This window comes from Phoenix dactylifera, unplaced genomic scaffold, assembly GCF_009389715.1.
Source record: "Phoenix dactylifera cultivar Barhee BC4 unplaced genomic scaffold, palm_55x_up_171113_PBpolish2nd_filt_p 000928F, whole genome shotgun sequence".
Lineage (NCBI taxonomy): Eukaryota > Viridiplantae > Streptophyta > Magnoliopsida > Arecales > Arecaceae > Phoenix > Phoenix dactylifera.
The window spans coordinates 155453-177014 of NW_024068288.1; the positions used below are offsets into that span (position 1 = coordinate 155453).

General features: G+C 40.3%; 1 long non-coding RNA gene across 2 annotated transcripts; it reads right to left on the bottom strand.

Annotated features, from left to right (window-relative positions):
* Positions 1-11187: 11187 nt before the first annotated feature.
* Positions 11188-20336, bottom strand: LOC113461514. Of its 2 annotated transcripts, XR_003383793.2 has the most exons (4): positions 18944-20336; positions 17930-17974; positions 11684-11797; positions 11188-11594 (listed from the first exon to the last, which is right to left on the bottom strand). It is a non-coding gene; the product is annotated as an uncharacterized LOC113461514 (long non-coding RNA). The 2 variants fall into 2 exon arrangements; XR_003383792.2 differs by having other exon boundaries at positions 11188-11797.
* Between the last annotated feature and the right edge of the window lie 1226 nt (positions 20337-21562).

Sequence of the window (21562 nt, forward strand, 5' to 3'; positions counted from 1 at the left end):
TTTTCCGTGTGCGCTTCAATTTAGATTGTGTGCGCATTAATTTGAGTCGGGGGTATAATGTCCGGTCAACTTAGAAATGGACCATTTTTAGAAGAAAAAAAGGACAAATATGTCCTATTTCACAGTGACTTATTCAGGTGGCCTTTTAAAAAAAAAATCGCTCGAGTTGGTGAGCAGAGTTTATAGTTATTCAGCTGTTCAGCTGCAAGATGTCTTTATTGATCTGCATGATTTTACAAGCATAAATCTGTAAGGTTTTATAACTATTCAGCTGTCTTTTTGAATGCCTATGAAATTTTTAACCCATCAGATTTTAAAGTTAAATTTGAAAGATGCGGCTTTAATGCTAATGATCGGAATTATTGGATATGATGTACCATTTTAAATTATTTAGAATATTTTGAAGATCTCTGTTCCAAACATCAAGTGATCAAAAATAGACAAATTTAAGTAATGCTGTATATCATGTGGTTCTCTCTTTCAATGTTTATGGTGAGAATTGGGTTCCAACAACTGATTGTTCTTAATTTAGCGGCATAACAGTTATTATTTTATATCGTTTAATACAATATCTTTGTTAGACGGTCGCACACAAAATTGTGGTGATGATCCAAAAGAACAATATTTTGCTCTAATGTTCTCTATTTTATTAAAAAAAAAAAAAGAAAAGTGCTGAGGCTGTAATTAAAAACTTTCAATACGAAAATTCTCCAGGTAATAAGCGCATGCTAGGTCCTGAGCTTCAGCCGCAAGAAATTTAAGAGCAAAGGATAACTTTATATAAGTTCACAAAGGACATAATAGACAATGATACACCCAAAACCCTGTAAGGCGATTGTAGTACGTAGCCATGTGAATCTAAATTATTTCCTTACATCAGAGTTAAATTGATGTCCTGTACAAGCTTTTGAAGGCCATCTCAAGAGTATGACACCTGAGTCCCATCCGAAAGCTGAAGTGTGTAGTCTTTGGGAGAACTGCAGCAGTTGCACCTTGATGGCAGCTTCTTATCGCCAGAAGAAGTGCAGGTGACATACTCAACTTCAGGGCAATATTGAGAGCAGGCCATGGCTCTGGTGCTATAAGGATCCGTACAGACGTGTGTTTAGTTCTACTTCACTGAATAGATCTTTAGTACTTACACCGATCAAGAAACCCAAATAATATCTTCCGGCTAGCCATTTTGGATGAGGTCCTAGATTGTTACAAATAGTATTTGTAAGAACCCGGAACTGGGCCCGGTCCACCCGACCGGCCCAGTCCCGAATCTTGGCCTCACGTGCAACGCAGCGGGATGGAACCTCCATCCCGAAGAAGAAGGAGGAGCCCTGTTTTAGGGCTTCCTTCTCCTTCCTCTCCTCCTTTGAACCTACCGAAAGAGAGAGCCGCCGCACGCAGGGGGGGGGTTCTTCTTCGTGTGGCCACCGAGAGAGAGGAAGAGAGAGAGAGAGAGAGAGAGAGAGAGAGAGAGAGGAGCCACAACACCGGGTGGTCTCCTTCTTCCTTGCCGCCGGAGAATAGAGGCGCCGGATCTTCGTCGGGGGCTAAGGTAAACTTCTCCTTCTCCTTGCTTGATGCTTGGCCATGATGTGTTGGGGGTTGGGGCCGGCCGATCGCCGGATTTGGCTCCAAAACGGCTGCCCTAGCCGTCGGCGTGTTCGCCGCCGCCAGTCGCCGGGGGTGGCCGGGCTTGCTCCGCCACCTCCTGCTGCTGCCAAGGCCAGCCACCGCGGCTGCCTTGGGTCCGACCGAGAGGGAAGAAGAAGAGGGGGCGGGGGCTCACGGGTCCCCTGTCTCGCCGAAGAAGAAGAGGGGATTCGGGAGAAGAAGGGAAAAGAAAAAAAAAAAAAAAGGAAAGAAGAAGGGGGGGTCACGGGACCCCCTGTTTCACCGAAGGAGAAGAGGGGAGTCGGGAGAGAAAAGAAGAAAGGAGAAAAAAAAAGAATAAGAGAGGGGGGTGGTTTACGGGTATGAACCCGCACTCGGGGTGCTAGGCACTCCTGCAGGGCCACCCAAGGGAGGATATTAAAAATTTAAGTCTTTGTATATATATATTGTGATGAATTTTAAAAGAAGAAAATGGTTTTTGAATATTAGGTTCTGCGAGGGATTTGCGGAATTAATTAGATTTATTGTGGATCGCGTTCGCAAGGTAAGTGATGTAACCTCTTTCCTAGATTTATCGGCAAAGTAAATATCTGTTTTACGAATCGAATTATTTGCGATTACGAATTTGATGCATGGATTATATGTATAATTTTAGAATATTGTATGACTCTGATTGGACGTATTTGCTTCTAGTTGAATTGTATTTAATTGATCTGACATTGTATTTTTCGGCTTGAAACACTGAACATAATGTAAGAAAAGATAATGACTTGAGATAGATTCATACTTGCAGTCGAGCTATGTTGAGGACCCTGTCAATGGGGGCTAATATATTGGTACCGCAAGAAGAATAGTCGGTGATATGACCCTGCCACAGGGAACATGTGGCCATAGTTCCTGGCTGTTGAGTTGAATCTGATAAATTGAAATAACATAAGATATGAACAATATTTGGTTTTGACACTGCATGTTTTCATGACTGAATTATGAAATAGAGGACTAATTGAACTTCGACCTGGCTATGTTGAGGACCCCGCCAATGGGGGTAGATACGTTGGCAATTGATTGTCCTGAAGGACTCACCGCAAGAAGAATAGTCGATGTTGATGACCCTGCCACAGGAAACATGTGGTCATAGTTCAGGATTGAGAAGATGAATTGAATATGTGAAAGAATCTCGAAACCGTGAAAAGAATCTTATGAATTTAAGACATATTTGACTTGTACTTTGGAACTGCATTTATATTTATTTTTCATATATTACTGCTTGATTTATCTAGTTAGAGTGTTCATTACTTACTGGGCTGTCTAGCTCATTATACCATCTCTTGTTGTTTTACAGATTCCGAGAACTAGACTATTGGGGATTCAAATTGGAAGAGCGCCTAGCAGGATTGTGGCACAAGTTATCTTAGATTAGGGTTAATTAAGTTGATTTGTTACTATGGACATTTATTATGATTGGTGGACTTTTATTATTTAAGAACTAGGTTTCTGCATGTTGGTAAATGATTATTCCGCTGCGTATTTAGACTTGTGAGACCTTATGACTTGAGTTAGTCAATGGAATAAGATTGCATTTATTCAGTTAAATTATTTTGGAATTACATAATTGAGGTGTTTGGTTTAGATGCCTTGCATGCTCGTGGGGAGAGTTTCCTACGGGTGTGCGGCGGTTGGCGCGACCCCCGGCTCGCGATCTCGGGGCGGGGGCGTGACAACTTAAGTGGTATCAGAGCGGACTTTGATAGAATCTAAGACAAAGAATCATACCCGATATGAGTATAGGTGGGTAGACACTAGGGACATTGGGACGTTAGATGTAAAGAATGTGACGATTATTCTTATATAATATATATATATATATATATTATTCGGTGAACTTTCTTTTTATGAATTTGATGTGATTTGATGCATATAGGTCAGGATGCCTCAACGTCGGGGCGAAAAAGACTACTATTGGTGCTACGAATGAGACACCGAACCGGCACGCTGACAGCACACCCCAACGAGCTACGAGTATCCCTCAGCAGGAGGGAGTCATGAGCCCTCAAACGGGACAGGAACCGGGCTTAAGCCAAGTTATGCAGACCATGGTGGGCCTCATGCAAATGCAACAGCAGGTGCAACAGCAGTTGCTCCAACAACAAGCACAGTTGCTCCAGACACAGCCTCAACAAGGACGAGGGGAACAGTGTGAACATCGTAACAGCATAGCTGAGTTTAAGAGGCTGGCTCCTCCAGCTTTTCAGGGGACTACAGAACCTTTGGAAGCAGACAATTGGCTTACGGAGATAGAAAAAGCATTTGCTGTCTTACGATGCCGGGACGATGAAAAAATTCTGTTTGCATCATACATGTTGCAGGGAGAAGCATTTAATTGGTGGCAGATGTTGGAGCATAAATTTGAGCATGATGGGGAACCTCTCACTTGGGATAAATTTCGAAAAGCCTTTTATGATAAATATTTTCCTCGGAGTGTCAGGACACAGAAGGAACAAGAATTTATCCATTTGAAGCAAAGGGGCATGACAGTGGCCGAATATGAAGCCAAATTCACAGAACTAGCCAAATTTGTTCCGAAATTGGTAGAGGATGAGCAAGACCGAGTGCACAAGTTTGAGATGGGATTGAAGACTGAAATTAGGAAGCAAGTGGTACCTTATGAGTTGACTACCTATGCAGCTGTGGTGAATAAAGCTTTAATCATTGAAAGGGAAGTCAACGAAGCTTTTGCTGAAAGAGAAAGAAACCAAAAGAAAAGAAACAGACCTGCTGAATTTAAAGGGGGAAACAAGAATTTCAAGAATCCAGCTCAGAAGCCAAATAAAGATAGAAATCCCAAAAATGAGAATGGAAAGTGTTCAAGATGTGGCGGTAATCATGAATTTGCAAATTGTCCCTGGGTTACAGGTTCTTGTTTTCATTGCGGACAGAAAGGTCATAAAATTGCAGATTGCCCACAAAGAAACGAGATTAAATCTACGCAGGCAATGGAAGGAAGCCAGAGGCCAAAGACTCAAGGAAGGGTGTTCGCACTTACACAGCAGGATGCACAAGCTTCTAATGCAGTGGTGACAGGTACTATTGCCGTATTCGATATTTATGCTTATGTCCTATTTGATCCGGGTGCCACACATTCATTTATATCCTCAAGCTTTATCAAAACACATAATATATTGTGTGAATCTATGACCACTAAGTTCTATGTGGAGACACCAGTAGGTGGTATGTTGAGCACTGATGTTATATGCAAGGCATGCAAAATCGAAATAATAGATAGGGAGTTACCTGTGGATCTAATTGTACTTGATATGCGGGATTTTGATGTCATTCTGGGGATGAATTGGCTTGCTACCTATCATGCCTCAGTGGACTGTCATGGCAAGAGGGTAAATTTCCAAATTTCGGAGGAACCGGCATTCAGTTTCTGTGGGAACCAGAGAACTGCTTTTCCTCATATTATCTCGGCTTTGCAAGCTGGACGAATGTTAAGGAAAGGATGCACAGGTTATCTGGCCTCAGTAATTGATATACAACAAGATGAACTAAAGATAGAGGATATTCCTATAGTGAATGAATTTTCGGACGTCTTTTCCGAGGAGTTATCAGGATTGCCACCGGACAGAGAAATTGAATTCACTATTGATCTTGTACCCGGTTCAGGTCCGATTTCTAAAGCTCCTTATCGAATGGCCCCAGCTGAATTAAAAGAATTGAAAGATCAGTTGCAAGATTTACTGGACAAGGGTTTTATACGACCTAGTGTGTCACCTTGGGGAGCTCCAGTGCTTCTTGTGAAAAAGAAAGATGGAAGCATGAGACTCTGCATTGACTATAGAGAATTGAATAAAGTCACTATAAAGAACAAGTACCCTTTGCCTCGAATAGATGATTTATTTGACCAGTTGCAAGGTGCACATGTTTTCTCTAAGATTGATCTCCGCACAGGATATCATCAGCTAAAGATCAAAGCGGAAGATGTACCCAAGACTGCATTCAGAACTCGTTATGGACATTATGAATTCTTGGTGATGCCTTTTGGATTGACGAATGCCCCAGCAGCTTTCATGGACTTAATGAACAGAATATTTAAATCTTTTCTAGATCGATTTGTGGTGGTGTTCATTGATGACATTTTAATTTATTCAAAAGGAAAAGAAGAACATGAGGAACATTTACGAAGCGTACTTCAACTCTTAAGAAGGGAGAAGCTCTATGCTAAATTAAAGAAGTGTGAGTTTTGGTTGAATGAGATATTGTTTTTGGGGCATATCATATCCGGAGATGGGATTTCTGTGGATCCAGCAAAAGTGGAAGCTGTAGTACAATGGAACAGGCCTACTAATGTTTCTGAGATTCGCAGCTTTCTAGGAATGCCAGGCTATTATAGACGATTTATGGAAGGATTTTCCTCTATAGCTATACCTTTGACTCGTTTAACTCAAAAAGGAGTTAAGTTTGAATGGACTGAAGAATGTGAACGAGGCTTTCAGAAATTAAAGAGGCGATTGGTTACAGCACCTATTCTTACTATACCTACAGGTGATGATGGATTCACAATTTATAGTGATGCTTCAAGGAAGGGACTCGGCTGTGTTTTGATGCAGCATGGTAAGGTAGTAGCCTATGCCTCTAGACAATTAAAATCTTATGAGCAAAATTATCCTACTCATGATTTGGAGTTAGCAGCTGCGATTTTTGCTCTCAAGATTTGGAGACATCATCTTTACGGAGTACGATGCGAGGTGTTTACAGATCACAAAAGTTTGAAATATATATTTACCCAGAAGGAATTGAATTTGAGACAAAGAAGATGGCTGGAACTGTTGAAGGACTATGATTTAACGATAAATTATCATCCTGGAAAAGCTAACGTTGTTGCAAATGCCTTGAGCAGAAAGTCAATAGGAAATATGGCTACTTTGATTACTAGCCAACTACAAATTTTGGAAGATGTGAGGAAACTTGAACTAGAAATCCGAGTACCTGGCACAAGGACTCAATTGGCTTATGTGCAGGTTCAGCCGACACTCATAGAGAGGATCAAGACAGCTCAGGGTAATGACCAGCAGTTATTGAAGATTCGGAAGTTGATAGAAGCAGGAGATATATCTGAATTCATGATTCATGAGGACGGATCTTTGAGGTATCGGAATAGAATTTGTGTACCTATGGATTTAGAAATCAAACAGGAAATTCTTAAAGAAGCCCATCAATCTGGATATACAGTGCACCCAGGAGGAACTAAGATGTATAGAGATTTAAGGGAATTGTATTGGTGGAACAACATGAAAAGAGAAATTGCTCAATTCGTGGCACAATGTCTAGTATGTCAGCAGGTTAAAGCTGAACACCAAAGACCTGCAGGACCGCTTCAGCCTCTTGACATTCCAATATGGAAGTGGGAACAAATTTCTATGGATTTTGTAACAGGACTGCCAAAGACTCCCAGTTCTAATGATGCAGTATGGGTGATAGTGGATAGGCTAACCAAATCGGCACACTTTTTACCTATCAAAGTGGGGTTCGGTCTGGAAAGGCTAGCCAAATTATACATTAAAAAAATTGTGAGACTGCACGGTATTCCAGTATCCATTGTGTCGGATCGAGATACTAGATTTGTATCACAATTTTGGAAAAGCTTGCATAAGGCTTTGGGGACAAAATTATGTTTTAGTACTGCCTTTCACCCTTAGACCGATGGTCAGTCTGAGAGGACCATTCAGATTCTCGAGGATATGTTGAGAGCTTGCGTCATAGATATGAAGGGTTCTTGGGATGAGCATCTACCTCTGATAGAGTTTGCATATAACAACAGTTATCAGAGTAGCATACAGATGGCGCCTTATGAAGCCTTATACGGAAGAAAATGTCGTTCGCCAATTTGTTGGGATGATATTGGTGAACGAAGGTTGTTGAGCCCTGAACTTATACAACAGACAGTTGAGAAAATTCAGCTAATCAGAGATCGCCTTCGGACTGCACAAAGTAGACAGAAGAGTTATGCGGATAATTGAAGACGAGAATTAGAATTTCAAGTTGGTGACCATGTATTTCTTAAAATATCACCTACAAAGGGAGTTGCAAGATTCGGTATTCGAGGAAAATTGAATCCCAGATTTGTTGGTCCGTTCGAGATCTTAGAAAGAATTGGTAAGGTGGCTTATAGACTTGCCTTGCCGCCTTCTCTGGCTGGTGTACACGATGTTTTCCATGTCTCAATATTGAAGAAATATATACCAGACCCAAGTAGTGCCACGGAGCTTGAGCCGTTACAAGTTAGAGAAGATCTATCATATAAAGAGCGTCCAGTGCGGATAGTGGACAGAAAAGATCAAGTTTTGAGACACCGTGTTATACCTTATGTCAAGGTGCAGTGGAGCCATCATACAGAAAGAGAAGCTACCTGGGAACTGGAAGATGAGATGAAGCAGAAATACCCTCAACTTTTTGAAACTGCAGGTACGAAAATTTTGGGGACCCCCTGTTTCACCGAAGGAGAAGAGGGGAGTCGGGAGAGAAAAGAAGAAAGGAGAAAAAAAAAATGAATAAGAGAGGGGGGTGGTTTACGGGTATGAACCCACACTCGGGGTGCTAGGCACTCCTGCAGGGCCACCCATGGGAGGATATTAAAAATTTAAGTCTTTGTATATATATATTGTGATGAATTTTAAAAGAAGAAAATGGTTTTTGAATATTAGGTTCTGCGAGGGATTTGCGGAATTAATTAGATTTATTGTGGATCGCGTTCGCAAGGTAAGTGATGTAACCTCTTTCCTAGATTTATCGGCAAAGTAAATATCTGTTTTACGAATCGAATTATTTGCGATTACGAATTTGATGCAAGGATTATATGTATAATTTTAGAATATTGTATGACTCTGATTGGACGTATTTGCCTCTGGTTGAATTGTATTTAATTGATCTGACATTGTATTTTTCGGCTTGAAACACTGAACATAATGTAAGAAAAGATAATGACTTGAGATAGATTCATACTTGCAGTCGAGCCCTGTCAATGGGGACTAATATATTGGTACCGCAAGAAGAATAGTCGGTGATATGACCCTGCCACAGGAAACATGTGGCCATAGTTCCTGGCTGTTGAGTTGAATCTGATAAATTGAAATAACATAAGATATGAACAATATTTGGTTTTGACACTGCATGTTTTCATGACTGAATTATGAAATAGAGGACTAATTGAACTTCGACCTGGCTATGTTGAGGACCCCGCCAATGGGGGCAGATACGTTGGCAATTGATTGTCCTGAAGGACTCACCGCAAGAAGAATAGTCGGTGTTGATGACCCTGCTACAGGGAACATGTGGTCATAGTTCAGGATTGAGAAGATGAATTGAATATGTGAAAGAATCTCGAAACCGTGAAAAGAATCTTATGAATTTAAGACATATTTGACTTGTACTTTGGAACTGCATTTATATTTATTTTTCACATATTACTGCTTGATTTATCTAGTTAGAGTGTTCATTACTTACTGGGCTGTCTAGCTCATTATACCATCTCTTGTTGTTTTACAGATTCCGAGAACTAGACTATTGGGGATTCAAATTGGGAGAGCGCCTAGCAGGATTGTGGCACAAGTTATCTTAGATTAGGGTTAATTAAGTTGATTTGTTACTATGGACATTTATTATGATTGGTGGACTTTTATTATTTAAGAACTAGGTTTCTGCATGTTGGTAAATGATTATTCCGCTGCGTATTTAGACTTGTGAGACCTTATGACTTGAGTTAGTCAATGGAATAAGATTGCATTTATTCAGTTAAATTATTTTGGAATTACATAATTGAGGTGTTTGGTTTAGATGCCTTGCATGCTCGTGGGGAGAGTTTCCTACGGGTGTGCGGCGGTTGGCGCGACCCCCGGCTCGCGATCTCGGGGCGGGGGCGTGACAGTATTAGAGCAGACGAGATCCATGATCTATGCAGACTAGGAGACACTACAGCACGATTTTATTGAGGTTGACCATGAGACGATCGTGGTGTTTGTGATTATATTTAAATAGATTTAAACTTTTAGCCTGACGAGGATATGAGGGCTTAAATAGGGGGAGTATGTAAGGATCCATGCATGCATGTGTTTAGTCCCACATTGGTTATTCGCTCGATAGATCTTGGATACTTATACAGGGTCAAGGAACCCAAATAATACCTTATGGCTGGCTATTTTGGGCGAGGTCTGGATTTTTACAGGTGTTGCTTTGCAGCTCGGCAAACAAGACCATGCCATTTAGCATCAAACACCAAGCATGTAAAGAAAATAAATTGATTAGTTTCTTGCCGGTCCATGTATAATTATAGACATACCCACATATGAGAAGAGAGTAATAGCAGAAAGTAGGAGAAGCATCATAATTGAGAGTTTAATGCATGCCATCTCTTGTAAGCTTGTTTTGAAGATGGAGGTCCAGCATGTATTTATATACCTGATATGATTTTATGTTCTTAGTCCTAACACTAATGGATAATTAATGTGCTATGTCCGAGGCACAAAAAATTTGACAATTCATCTTGGAAATTCAATGGTGAATAGTGATGGCTAAGATAAAGCATCAAGTTTCCTCAATGAGATGAGTGGTGGATTTTTCCAAATCTAACTGTATTGTATATGATGTTGTGAAAGATTCTGGTATCATCTTAGATAATCTTTAGAAAGCAAAATCGACATCTTCTTCATTCTTCTTTGAATGCAGCAGCTATAGTGGACTTTGGTGGAGGGTTGACTGCGTGCCGTATGATTTCATGTTTGATTACGGTATTATCTCAAATTATTTTTAGAAAGCAAAATCAACCTTATCTTTGTCTAGGGCAATTTAGTTCATTTGAGAAACATTTTTCTTGAATGGAATTACAAAATTAATGCTCCTCTGTATTTATATATGTTAGAGGTTTAACATGTAATGCCTCATGTATTTGCATCTGATTGATCCGATGAAGTTTACATTTAGCATCTGATGTTTGCATGAGCTTGCAATTTATCATCTGGGCCCATAGTTGGCTCTACTTTCTCTCTTTGGCACGACATGTACTGCATGGGATATCCCTCGTTTGGAGGATTACCCCCATATTTTGGTACATGTAATGTGGATTGTACTAGTCAGCCAAGTTCTTATTTGAAATAGACCGCATAGCCGATCATTTTCAGTCTCATTTGATGGCTAGCGACTTCAGCTATAGATTGAAATGAGTCATAAAGTACACACGTACCACTCTAGAAATAGGTTTGATCTATTATTCGGTTTTCAACCTTAGTTTAACTGAAGCTCATAACATGCTTATTTTTTTCCAATCGTGGCCAGATGAAATTATTAGATGGACTAGGTGCATCATGGATTTAGGATGAAGTGAATCTATCTAAGATGATTTCATCCTAGTTCTATGATGTATCCGATCCACCTAATAATTTCTCCATGGCCAGCCCTAGGCCTCACTTGTAGTTTTCTTTTTGGGCCTAGACAATCAATTTCAAGCACCATTCCAGAATTTTATTCTCACAAATCAATCTAATTGATTGATATTATGCCATGTTAAGCTTTTGAGTAATTTAAATATAAACTACAATTTTATATGCATATAATTTTGAAATAAAAAGAAAAATACATGTTACAAGTTTATTTCTGGCATCTCTATGGAATAATCTTGGCTCCACCGGCAACTAATAATGGTGATCATAGTACATGGCCATATTTAGATCCTTTATTTAGATAAATGTTTCATATATTACTGATATTTAATTAGCTTAAGCTTTTGAAGGCCAATTCAACAAGATATTTGAGACCCATCCTATAGGTGGAGGGTACAATCTTCGAAAAGGTTGCAGCAGTTGCACTTGGGTGGCAGCTTCTCATTGTCAACGTCTTCACGACGGAGTAGTTGCATGGCGCGGTGCCCATGCTAATTTGCACCTCCCAAAACAAGGCTATATGTTTTTTGTGGCATCAAACAATAAATACACATACTACCAAGGGAATAAATGAGTTAGTTTCTAGGCTTATAGTTAGTCCACACACATAAATACACATACTACCAAGGGAATGAAATAAATACCAGATAGCAGGAGAAGCATTACAACTGAGAGTTTAGTGCATGCCATGCCTTCTTCCGAGCTTCTACCAAGGTCTGGGAGATATGGAGGTATGGCTGGCGTTTATAGAGCAGGGCCTGAAATGAATTCATGGCTTAGAAGGAGGAATGCATCCTGCGCAAGATTAGAATTTAATATTTTGATCTTATAGTTCTTTCATGGAAAATTTCAATATCATGTTAAACTATCTTTGGTGGGCTTACAATAAAATTATCATCTCCATTTCTCTGTTATGGCTTGTCATTTCTCTTCATTTGAAAAACAAGGAGGAGCAAAAACAAGGAGTTAGATAAGAAATTTAAGAGGATGTTCAAGATGATGAAGAGCATAAAGCAAAGCTTTCGACTGGAAGTTTCCATCTTCTTCCCAAATTCTCTTACTGAAGATCGAAGGGGGAAACATGGGAATGGCTTACAACCCAAAATCAAATATTATACTCAGTATATTTCCGCTTACAACCCAAAATCTAATATTATACTCAGTATAATGCTGTTCTTGCATGAAATATTGGGTTTATTTATGCAAAAATCTCCTCGACCACATCATGATATCCTTCCACATGTGCAAGTCAAGGAGAAGATATTGTGTCAATCCATCTCCAAAAGCATTATCTTCCGCTTGGCTTCATTATCTGTCACGCCCCGAGCCCGTGCCCGGAGCGCGGCAGATGCCGCACGCCCGCGCGGCGGGCCGCACGGGCGCGCAAGGCACTGGAACATATCAAAGCTAGCACAAGTGCTTAAAAATTGCTTAAGCATTATATATATACATATATATACAAAATAATCTTGCAAAGTTTCCAAAATTTGCATATATCAACGTAGTTCAAATATTTTAACTTGACTAATCAAAATTCTAATTTTAGCAAAAACTCCCAAAATCTATCGCACTCCCCAATACCGTGCGATCAAACTTCTAGATCTGAAAAACAAATAAAATAGGATAATGAGCTACGCTAGCCCAGTAAGCAACATAATACCCCAGAGTGGGGTCAAAGCATATCAGGTAATTAATCAAAACACAAAATAATGATTGAAAATTAAAAAACAGATAAATACATTTTTTTTCTTTTCAAAACTCATCATCATTTTCACAAAAACTCTGATACAGAAATCCCAGCATATGTAGGTTATGGCCACGAAACTCAGTGGCATGGGTCACACAAAGTGCCAAACACCACTATTATTATACACCGGTGGTACGGTGTCCAAACACCACTATTATGAAACACCGGTGGTACGGTGTCCAAACACTACTATTCTAATCACCAGTAGTATGGTGTCGAAACCAGTCTCTTACAGATACAAGTAGACAGGGCCAACGAATAATCTCCATTGGCGGGGCCAGATCATAGCCATGCTGAGAATACATATATGTATACAAAATAGATTTTTCAACATTTGCCTAGTCATATTTTTCAGATTTCATAACATATAACATAAATTTCAAATGATATTTAATATGCATGACCCATTTTGATAGGTAAAAAATATATCTCAAAATTCAATCACTAATAATTATTTTATCAAATACTTTGAAAAATACACTTTGAGGTATTAAATTACTTACCTTTTCTTGCTTAAATCCTACTTCAAACAAACAGATCAGGTGCATCTGTTTAGATATAATAAATTTCTTTGTTAATTTCAGGGCGAAGCAAAATCTAAAATACTATTGGACACGGCCCCATAGGGCCCCATACAACTGAACTGAGCCCAAGTTGGGCCCATAATGGGTACGGCCCAAATAGGGTCCAACAAGGCTGAAGTGGGCCCAAGTTGGGCCCACAAAGGGGTACGACCCAAACTAGGCCCAACATGGTTGAACTGGGCCCAAGTTGGGCCCCCAATGAACAAAGCCCAAGTTTGGCCTAGTTCGGCCCACGATGGGTCTTCTTTCTTTTCTTTCTTCTTTTTTTTTTTCTTTTCTCTTTCTCTTTCCTTTCTCTTTTCTTCCTCTTTTTCTTTTCTCTTTCTTTCTTCCTATTTCTTCCCAAACCTTCCCTGGCCTGTTCCCCTCTCTCTTTTTTCTTCTTCTTCTTCTTTTCTTTTCCCGAAGCATCCTCTTTCCCTTATTTTTCTTCTCCCTATAGCTCCCCCCCTCTCTTTTCGTCTACTCCTCTCTTCTTCCTTTTTCTTTCCTAAAGCATCCTCCTTCCTCCTCTCTTCTCTTCTTCCTCTCACCTTCCCACTCTTCTCCCGTGAGCACAAAAGGAGGAAGATCCCAAGCCAGAGCTTGGGAGGTGTGATGGAGCTCTTCGGAGGGCCGACGTTGTGGCTGGCGGCGCTTGCGGCGGCCCTTTCTTCTCCCATAGAGGAGAGACGCACCAGGAGAAGCTGCGGCGTCGTGGGATGCCCATGGCCAGGCCTACGGCCACTCCCCGCGACGGTCGCGGTGCTCACGGCCAGGGTCAGCGGCACCGGTGATGCTCGCGGCCGCACACAGTGAGCCTCCGCTTCCCTCTTCCCCTCTTTCTTTCTTTCTCTATTATTCTCAGAAAACCGGGAGGGAAGAAGGCTACGGGAAAAAAGAAACGAAGGGCTCACCTAGTTCTGGGGAGGAGTTCGCGTGCACCTTCTCCGGCAACACCGACGGGGAGCCAAGATCCAGCAGCTTCCGAATTTGGGAGGGAGTGTACAGGGAGGAAGGCATAGGGGCTAGAATGGTGAGGTTTAGAGGGCTTTTAGGCGGTTGTAACCGCATTAACACCCGGCAGGCGTACCTCCCTCTCTTCCCCCCGAAGTAATAGATAGTGGCTTCCAGATGGGCTGCCGACTTTGGCCCAGGTCAGCCCATCTAGGGCCCAATCGTCACATTCTCCCCTCCTTTTAAAAATTTCGTCCTCAAAATTTAACATACCTTAGTTTTCAAAAAGGTCTGAATATTTTTCCTTCATCTCGTCCTCCAGTTCCCACGTAGGCTCTCATGTCAATCACATAAGCCCTCAGCATATTCTCCAAGATTTGAATGGTTCTTTCCGACTGATTATCAGTCTAAGGGTGGAAAGCTATGCTAAAGCTGAGAGTGGTCCCCAAAGCTTTATGCAGACTGTCCCAAAAGTGAGATACACACCGCGAGTCCCTATCGGAAATAATGGATATGGGTATTCCATGCAACCTCACTATCTGCTCAATATAGAGCTCCGCAAACTTTTCTAGTGTCATTCCCACTTTGAATGCCATAGGTATGCCGACTTAGTCGATCTGTCTACAATCACCCATATAACATCATAACCCTTAGGAGTACGAGGCAACCTAGAGACGAAATCCATTGTAATGTGTCCCCACTTCCATTCAGGAATTGAAAGGGGACGCAACAATCCTATCGGTCTCTGGTGCTCTGCCTTAACTTGCAAATAAAGCAAATACCGAGCTACAAACTGTACAATTTCTCTCTTCATGTTATTCCACCAGAATATATTTTTCAAATCCTTATACATTTTAGTACTTCTAGGATGTACTGTAAATTTAGTATTATGAGCTTCTCTCATAATTTCTCTTTTTAAATCAGAGTCATTTAGAATACAAATTTTGTTTCTGAATCTCAATGATCCATCCTCATGAAGTTTGAACTCTGACTAAGAACCGGTCTCAATATCACTTCTTAATCTTTTGCAACTGAGGGTCATCTGCTTGAGCAATCCTGATCCTCTTTATTAAGGTAGGTTGGACACAGATTTGCCACATGCACATCAAGATCATGCCAACATGCCCCGATTTCTGCTCTCCTCAAATCTTTCAAGATTTCCTTCTGAGAGGTGAGTAGAGCAGTAATACTACGAGAAGCTTTTCCGCTCAGTGCATTTACCACAACATTAGCTTTTCCCGAAGGTGAGTAGAGCAGCAATACTACTAGAAGCTTTTCTGCTCAGTGCATCTACTACAACATTAGCTTTTTCCGGAGATGAGTAGAGCAGCAATACTACCAGAAGTTTTTCTGCCCAACGTATCTACCACAACATTAGCTTTTTCCCGGAGAGTAGTGTATAGACAAGTCATAATTTTTTTTTTTAACCATCTTTCCTGTCTCATGTTGAGTTCCTTCTAAGTAAAGAGGTATTTTAGACTTTTGTGATTCGTATACACCTTACAAGATTCATCAATTCGGGGCAGAGGATATTTATTCTTTATTATTATCTTGTCCAATTCTCAATAATCGATATACATCCGCATACTCCCATCCTTCTTTTTTCTTCACAAACAGGACAAGGGCTCCCCATGGAGATACACTAGGCTGGATAAACTTCTTGTCCAGAAATTCTTGTAGCTAGATCTTTAAATCCCTTAGCTCGGCAGGGGCCATTCAATAAGGAGCTTTGGAAATAGGTCCTATTCCTGGCGCGAGATCGATAGTGAATTCGACCTCTCGATTAGGGGGTAATCCTGGTAATCCATCTTGGAAAAACATCCGAGTATTCCCTAACTACTGGAATATCTTCCAGTTTGGTCTCCTTTCAGGTATCCATTACACAGCCTAAATAAGTCTCACACCCCTTTCTTAATGCCTTCATGGCTTTCAGGGCAAAAATAAAATGCAATGATGAATTACATTGCAGGGGTGCATCGCCTTGGAAGAAGAACTTTGGTTCTTCAGGTATCTAGAATATCTCTCTTTTACTGTAGCAGTGAATATGGGTGTGGTATTGAGACATCCATCCCATTCCTAAAATGATGTCAAAGTCTTGCATGTCAAGTTGTATAAGATTTGTCACTAGCTCTCCTACCCCTATTTGAATTATGCAATTGTTGTACCTAATGTCAACAATTATTGTTTTCTGTAGAGGTGTAGGAACATGCAATGCAATGGTTCTTCTAGTTTCTCAGGTATGCAGTTTAATTATATAGAAAAACTAACTGAAATAGAGGAATGCATAGAGCCAGAATCGAACAAAATAGAGGCATCAACCAAGCTGACTGGTAATGTACATATCACCACCCGGTCATTGGCACTGGCATCTTGGTGGGTCAGTGCAAAACTCGAGCATTGCTTCTTGGCCTCTGGTCACCAGGTACAGGAGGTCTGGGCTCATGCCTCCTCTTGTTCGGGCAATCACGTGCCAGATGTCTAGTCCGTCCACAACTATAACATGCCCCTGCTCTCTTCGGATAGGGCCCACTATGGGATTTGCCCACTATGGGATTTGCCAGAATAAGTGCGAGCCCTGGGCTTCTTCTGAATCGGAGTGCCCCTGAAATCCCCTGGCCTGCCACACTGATTTCTAGCTGGTCTAGATCTCATCAGGTCAGCCGTTTCTCTATCGAATCTTTTCAATTCAGCCTCCATTTTCAAGGCTCTGTCCAAAATATCCCTATAGCTGGTAATTAACTGTGAAGATGTCCAGGACCTGATCCCATATCTAAGCTCTTGTTCGAACCGGTAGGCTCTACTCGTATCGTCCTCCATGAACTGGGGGCATAATTGGCCCAGCTCATTGAACCTATTGGCGTAAACCAAGACAGTCATATGCTCAGACTAAGTCAGCGATAAAAACTCATTATGCTTTATTTGCCTAACTGAGTCCGAAAAGTACTGAGCATAAAATACCCTCTTAAAATCTCTCCAGGCCATTCCGTTGACCTCATATGCTGTCTCCATAACAGACCACCAAAACTTAGCATTCCTCCTTAGCATAGAGATAGCTAGTTTGACTTTTACCTCCTCGAAATAATGACTGAGAATTAAATCACAAATAAGCATATTTTTTTTTCTTTTCAAAACTTATCATCATTTTCACAAAAACTCTGATACAGAAATCACAGCATATGCAGGCTACGGCCACAAAACCCAGTAGCATAGGTCGCACAAAGTGCCAAACACCACTATTATTATATACCGGTAGTACGGTGTCCAAACACCACTATTATTAAACACCGGTGGTACGGTATCCTAACACCACTATTCTAATCACCGATGGTACGATATCGAAACCGATCTCTCACAGATACAAGTCGACAGGGCCAACGAATAATCCCCATTGGTGGGGCCAGATCATAGCCATGCTGAAAATACATACATGTATACAAAATAGATTTTTCATCATTCGCCCAATCATATTTTCCATATTTCATAACATATAACATAAATTTCAAATGATATTTAACAAGCATGACCCATTTTGCTAGGTACAAAATATATCTCAAAATTCAATCACTAATAATTATTTTATCAAATACTTTGAAAAATACACTTTGAGGTATTAAATTACTCACCTTTCCTCGCTTAAATCTCACTTCAAACAAACAGATCAAGTGCACCTGTTTAGATATAATAAATTTCTTTGTTAATTTTAGGGCAAAGTAAAATCTAAAATACTATTGGACGCGGCCCAATAGGGCTCCACACGACTGAACTGAGCCCAAGTTGGGCCCTTAATAGGTACGGCTCAAAATAAGATAGGATCCTACAAGGCTGAAGTGGGCCCAAGTTGGGCCTACAAAGGGGTACAGCCTAAACTGGGCCCAACATGGTTGAATTGGGCCCAAGTTGGGCCCGCAATGAACAAAGCCCAAGTTTGGCCCAGTTCGGCCCACGATTCTTTCTTTTCTTTTCTTTTCTTTTCTTTCTTCTTTTTCTTTTCTTTTCTTTTCTCTTTTCTTTTTTTTTTCTTTCTCTTTCCTTTCTATGTTCTTCCTCTTTTTCTTTTCCCTTTCTTTCCTTCTTCTTGCTTCTTCCCGAAGCTTCCCTGGCCTGTTCCCCTCTCTCTCTTTTTTTTTTTCTTCTTCTTCTTTTCTTCTTCCCGAAGCATCCTCTTTCCCTTCTTTTTCTTCTCCCCGTAGCTCTCCCCCTCTCTTTTCGTCTCCTCCTCCTCTCTTTCTTTCCCGAAGCATCCTCCTTCCTCCTCTCTTCTCTTCTTCCTCTCACCTTCCCACTCTTCTCCCGTGAGGACAAAAGGAGGAAGATCCCAAGCCGGAGCTTGGGAGGAGAGGCGATGGAGCTCTTGGGAGGGCCGGCGTCGTGGCCGGCGGCGCTTGCGGCGGCCCTTTCTTCTTCCACAGAGGAGAGACGCACCGGGAGAAGCCGGCGGCGTCGTGGGATGCCCATGGCCAAGCCTACGGCCGCTCCCCGCGACGGTCGCGGTGCTCACGGCCGGGGTCAGCGGCGCCGGCGACGCTCGCGGCCGCACACTGAGCCTCCGCTTCCCTCTTTCCCTCTTTCTTTCTTTCTCTGTTATTCTGAGAAAACCGGGAGGGAAGAAGGCTACGGGAAAAAAAGAAGGGGCTCACCTAGTTCCGGGGAGGAGTTCGCGTGCACCTTCTCCGGCGACACCGACGGGGGGCCAAGATGCGGCAGCTTCCGAATTTGGAAGGGAGTGTACAGGGAGGATGGAAGGCATAGGGGCTAGAATGGCGACGTTTAGAGGGCTTTTAGGCGGTTGTAACACCCGGCAGGCGTACCTCCCTTTCTAACCCCGAAGTAATAGATAGTGGCTTCCAGATGGGCTGCCGATTTTGGCCCAGGTCAGCCCATCTGGAGCCCAATCGTCACATCATCTAAATTAGGATAAGGTGTCGAGGTACATTCAGATGCTGGAGCATGAAACCGATAATCTCAAATATTTAGAGTAACAAGGAGTAAGTGCAGCAGTGAGATGCAAAAAAGGCTTTGAGGTGCACAGAGAACACTAGGTAGAAGTTTCTAGTTACCATGCTTCGACAATAAAGATTGGCTTGGTTTTTCACTCAAATCATGACAACTAAGAAAGTTGTTGAATAATATGGTGTCATCAACAAGTTGCGGACATTTGCCAAGCAAAGGACATGAAAAATAATTTGGGCTTGACTGACAAAGGTAGGAGAGAAGGCAATCCTATATCGAGGTACAAAATTTGAATAACCTGGCTGTTTAATTAGTATCAACCACTCAGTCAAATCCTATGCAAGCTTTTTAATTTTGGAAAGCTTCCACTGTAACATAACTCTCAATTGTCAAGTAATGTACTGAAGTATTTTCATAAAATCTAATAATTACCTTTCAAAAATAATAACATCTGATAATTTTATATTTAATGATAATTTTATTTATCTTATCTTTTTATAATTATATTTAAGGGTTTTCTGCATGTATACCCTCCAATATATACAAAATTGTATGAATATCCTCATAAAGTTGCTATATATATGTATGCCTTTATAAAAGACTTATTTTGCTTGTATGCTCTTCTTTTTTTTTTTAATACATGTACCCATACCATCTAATGCTGTTAAAAAATAAACAATTTTAATTTAAAATGATTGAAATATCCTTATAAGTAGACACGCAAACAAAACTTTATAAGGATACACATGTAAATGCAACTTTGCAAGTGTAATCATGCAATTATGCATATTTAGGAGGGTATACACTTAAAAAATCTAATAAAAAATAATCAAAATTCAATGAGGATAATTTAGTTGTTTTTAATAAAAAAAGATAGCAAAAAAAGATTAATATTATTATGTCACACGATCTTTTGTTAATATCAACTCTTATAGAATGAATTATACTCCTTTTACAAAATTCTTGCCTCCAAAACAAACAATAACTCAATATCTACAAATAACTAAAAATATTTTACTAATTAAAGCATCTATAATAACTTTAAATTTGATATGCTTTAATCATTTAAAAATAATGAAGAATATATAGATATCATAGATTCAATAATAATAATTATAACAAAATCAAATAGAGAATAACATTACCAATATGATCACCTAATATTTCAATTTAATCGAGCCATGATCTTAAAAAAGAAAATTGACAATGTGGTTCAATTTTTTTTTAACTTGTCGACCCAACGGAATCATAAAAGACTTAGCAAGTTCCAACCAAGTTTTGATTTTTTTTAATAAATTTTTTGAATATGTACTTTTCTAAATATCAGAAATTGCATGGATATCCTCATAAAGTTACTATTTGCATGTATACCCTTATAACTTTTTTTCGCAAATCTATCTATAATTTTTTTTCAGTCATTTTCATTTTAAGCTATTTATTTTTTAACGACATTAGAGGATATGGATACATATGTAAAAAAGAAAAAAAAAAAGAACAAACATGCAAATAGCAATTTTATGAAAATATTTATGTAATTTTATATATGTATGAATGCATACACATAAAAAAAAAAAAAAACTGTATATCTAAACATTCTTTTAAACTAGCACTAGTGCTTCAATGTTGGATGCCGACTACATTAGTTATACACCAGCAGCCTAGTACGCACTACTTTATTTTTTTTATTTCAATAAATAGATGAGAGGCAGATATTTTTTGCAATTGAATAAAAGAAAAATCCATTGGCAAGTGACAAGTGATGTCAATGGATTGTGTCCCACAGTATTGTAGCAAAGACTTTAGATGGCATCTCTAGAATCGTTTTTGATTTTTAATTAAAAAGTGAATGTAAATGTGCTAGGTCGTATCAGTTTTTTAACCTAGATTGACTGGAATCCATGGACTACAATATGATATCAAGGGCATTTTAGCTTAAAGGGCAAAGAAGACGGAGATCAAAAAACCAACTTGAGGAATACTTTATCGCGTGGGGAATCAAAATCCCACTGGACGCGCTACCCAGGCCTATGCACACGTGTACATGCCATCTGTTAGCTAGGGCAACCACTCGCACGTAGTTTGCACACGTGCGGTAACTCCTTCTATGGGCATCAAAATCTTGTCCATTGCAATCCTCGATCTAACGGCAGCTACAAATTGTTGGGTGGCATCACCCATGGATCCACAGCTTTGATAATGCCGTTCTCTTTGCCGCATGCTGGTAGGTAGAACGAAGTTAGGATAGAGAGTAGAAATAGATTTTGGTTGTAAAAGCAACTTTTCTTAAGATCTGGAGATAATGAAGT